The sequence below is a fragment of the Cephus cinctus genome, unplaced genomic scaffold (assembly GCF_000341935.2).
Source record: "Cephus cinctus unplaced genomic scaffold, Ccin1 Ccin1_scaffold0168, whole genome shotgun sequence".
NCBI lineage: Eukaryota > Metazoa > Arthropoda > Insecta > Hymenoptera > Cephidae > Cephus > Cephus cinctus.
Window position 1 is genome coordinate 2,825,773 of NW_014332892.1, and position 4,232 is coordinate 2,830,004.

Here is a 4,232-nt window from a genome sequence, read left to right on the forward strand (position 1 = left end):
CCGCCTCCGCTACTCTCCGATAATAATATCAGTACGATACGTTCGCCCCCCCCCCGGCCCTCTCTAACCGTGGGAATTCAATTTTACCAAAAATTTTCACTCAATTTCCCAACAGACGTTTCGTCAGATTCAGTCGCCATTTTCAAATACATTCGATACGTTCACAATGCATATTCAATTTTTACCCGTATATATATATATACATATATATATATATACATATAGACACACATCCACCTATATATACCGGGTGGATAAATTTGTACATGCAACCGGCAGATCTTTTCCGAACAGTCGACAGAGCCAGCCAGTCAGCCAGTCAGCCAGTCAGCCAGTCACCCCTTTCACTGTACACTTTACACGTACATACATGCACCCCTACCGCGACCCACTCACTATACCTAACCCTTTCAGGGTACCACAGTACAGTGACATACGCCGATGCACCTAGCCTACCTAGTAGACGACATACCATAACTGAACCCTTCCATTTACACGTATGCATGAGAACATGTCGCAAAATCCCATCGTCTTCCCACGTGAAAGCGTCGCACAATCCCACGAGCCTTTTTGTAGTCGCCAAATAGAAACGCAGAAATACCAAGTATACATATACATATATATATATATATATATGCGCCATACTTGATACGGACTTAAAAGCCTAGGAGGGGAGAAAGAGGGGAGTGTAAAGTATAGTGGGAGCAAGAAGAATTTCAATCAGTGTCAGCATCCCACTCGTAAGATTAATCTGTGACATTTCTGGAGCATCTCGAAGACATTGGGTCGTTAAATAGAAAACAAAGATAAATAAATTTATTCGATACCCCTATTAAGTGATTATAGATATTAATGAAAAGCACGAACCAAAGGACGAGAGTCTTATCACACTTTTTCACGTTATCGACGATCGCGTGTCGCGACTGACCGCACGTGTTACAGCGTTACGAACGAATCGTGCTCGCGTGTCCCGTCCATGTCCCTGGTGTGACGTTGGGACGCGCGTCATTACGAGCAGTAAGCTATCGGCCGATTTTCCTCTGGTCCGCAAGCCGAGTTACGTAAGTCTCAGCTGACACATCGGCCGCTGACACTGTGAATTCAATTAAGGCTGCCCCGCGACTCCCGAGCGTCGCTCGAGTCGATCGCTAACGTGTATACGCACCCTAATTACATTTGGGGTAAATGCATGAGTCATTGAGGAATCCTCGTAGTGGATTCTAGACAATTGTTTACAAGGTAAATGCACTTAGGGTGGGTTTCTAAGACGAGCATGAAAAAAATGAAGGGAAAATATATATATGTATACACACTGTGGAGAGATCATAGGAATTCGATAGGCATTGCCCCGGAAACATGATTGATCGTAACGCCGGTGTCCGGTGAGGCTGGAATTTTCCACCCCGGGCGAAAGCAGCGTCATAATTCATCGGGAGAGATTCTCATGAGAGCGACGGAAAAGCGTTCTCACTGGGAGCGACCAACGTGCGCGTGAAAACAGGACAATGACTGCTGCCGTACAAACGAATCGCCTTTTGAAAATTTAAATATTTTTAAGTCGGCCGCCAGGTTCGCATAGGTCTGATGTGCTGTACTAGGGGGGGCTCTTGGTTTTATACTGTCTGTCTCTTTGGCGTTAACGCGTTTTGTCGCGCGTTGAGGACTCGCACTTACGCCGGCCCGTACTCTGGCCTGACTTTTGTCAATACGAGGCTTTTTCCCACTGTCTGCGACAGTGTTTCCATTGAAGGTACGACGGGTGACTGTAAAGTTGTCTTTTTCAAAGTGTCGCCAAGTTTTTAAAAGTACGTTGACACTTGAAACGGATATTTAAGTGAGGTTACGAAAGGCGGGAAATTTGAATCGTTACGTGCAATGGTCAATTGTCGCTCGGCAACGATTCTACGAGTCTATCGTTAACGGGGGATAACGGTCCGAGGTCGGATCAAGAATTATGACGCAACAGTATACTGTTCCTCCAATTGTAATTTCACTAGATATCGCAAAACTACAGTGCCAGTACCTATGTACGTAGATAGGGTGACTTTACAATGAGCGACTTCGAATGGGTGATATCCTCATGCAGGGAAGCAGAGCACGCGGGTGCACTAATCCGATCCTACTGATCCTTATAAATAGTTGACTCGGTTTGAATCACGAGGCCTTGGCCCCTCTAATTAAACGGTAATCTGTGTGTCGCAGCGCTCCATGCGTGAAAATAAGGAACCAGCTGACGACGTAGGGGAATCCCAGCGGATATCGTCGGGATTTAATCTGCTGCGGGAAGGAACCGCGTCCAGGAGAATCCTGTAGGATTTTTACTGTAGATATGAACCCCAGGGACCGGCGTCGCGACGACCATCGATCAGGATTGTCAAGTGTGGCTATAGGCGTAACCCTAACGAATTGCCTAGATAGGCCGAAGCGTTGAATGGGGAGGAATTAAAAATGCAAAAAATTTCATGAATTTTCGAATTCACGAATAATTTATGTACGAACAATTTGGAGTTGTAAAAAATTGACTTTTACATATTTCACGTAAAATCTTCGCGATTGTCAAAAGTACGATTTAAAAAAATGAAATTTTCTTTACTGTACAAAATTCAAAAATTTTTTTTTTTTACTACAACTAGGTATACCGGTATAACGTAGTACTTCTGTGTCGCTCGTAAAGCGTCAGCGGGCTGTTTCCAAAGAGGCTCGATTGTGCATGCAATCAGGGAGGCTTAATGAAGCTTCTGCGTGACGGGAAATTCTGGTAGCTTAATCCGATTTCGTGTCAGGGCCGTAACAATCTCGATCGGCATTAGACCAAGCTACTTGTAAAGCTTGTAGTTAAGTGAGAACGCCGCTTGAAATTTCGTTTCGCAGTTCTCACGAGGTTTCTAAAAATCCTTAGAACCGATCCTAATGAGATTTCGTCGACTTGGTTGGTGGTTCGCGGAAAAAAAAAAAAAAAGAAATCCTTAATTCCGATAATGCTCGCTGGCCTATGAGTAAAAGACACTTTTTTACGACATTTTTTTTTTAAACGTCGCCCCCTAGCAACCCCTCGATACTGGCAGCCTTATCCACTATACGCGACGCTTCATCAAATAAAAACGCTGACCAGAAGAAATATGTATATCGTGATGAGAAAAAAAAAAAATTTTTGTTAATTTTCCACCAACCATTAAATCTTCACACCCCTTGCTGACATTGAGAATTAATTAAAAAATTTTGCTACCCTTTTGCGTAAAATTTCATATATAATTTAGGGACGATTTTTCCAACTGTTACTGTGCCTTTACAAAGAGACCAAAAAAAAATCTCTAATTTTGGTGCACCCTTAATTTATCACCATTTCCCTTCCAACCAACTACCCTTCCGTTGGCGTCCCATCCGTTGCCCTTTTACCTCCCTCTGGACGCCTCTCGTAAATCGATATATATGTATGGGCTTATATGTATACGCGTACCGATGTGTTTAAGCCACAGGACCCGTGAATAGCTTCGGTTTCGCCGCATTCCCATGAATTAATCTAGTGACTAGGGAATTTCGTTTATCTACATATTTCTTCCGTCGTCTAACCATTCGCCCTTAATTCGGCAAACGCGTACAAAAGAAGTAGAAATCAGGTACCAGGAACGTTAGATCGCTCGCGATCTAGGCCGTCACTCGAAATAGTCCCATTGAAAACAAACAAGACAGAAGCAGCCTCTGCGATGTTTAAAATCGTCGTGCTACGAGAGTCCAGTGAAAGAAGAACCGTTTTTGAAAATTTACAATTTTTCTTAAAATAAAAAAAAAAGACCTAACGGAACCCAACAATTTCGCCTATTGGCGAGAATCGTCAAGAAAAAAAAAATACAAAAAAAAACCCAAAAACCTCATAAAATTCACCTAAATCGCCAATAACAATTAATCCTATTATTTCTCATATTTCAGCCTCAATTCGTTCTGGTGCAATATTTAGCTGCGTGTCCATTGATAGAAATAGAAAAAATATATAAAATACACCTTGCTCTCGCCCACCCAATCCCAAAAACCTTTCCACTAATGGAATCCGTACGAGACCGTCAAGGCCCGGCATTGAATGACACGTAGAAAGGAAACTCGATGGATCTATCGTTCCGTCGGATCGCAATTTATTCCCTAGGAACGCGGCGTGACGAATGATAATTGGAATTTGACAAACGTCGGTATTGTCGTCGTATTTTTTTTTTTTTTTTTTTTTTTTTCCCCCCCCAAAA

The 4,232-nt window shown here is 42.9% G+C and overlaps 1 protein-coding gene across 10 annotated transcripts in view; it reads right to left on the bottom strand.

The window, feature by feature from the left end:
* Positions 1 to 4,232, bottom strand: part of LOC107264002 — a 51,647-nt gene that overhangs the window by 21,875 nt on the left and 25,540 nt on the right. The gene's annotated exons all lie outside the window — the stretch shown is intronic.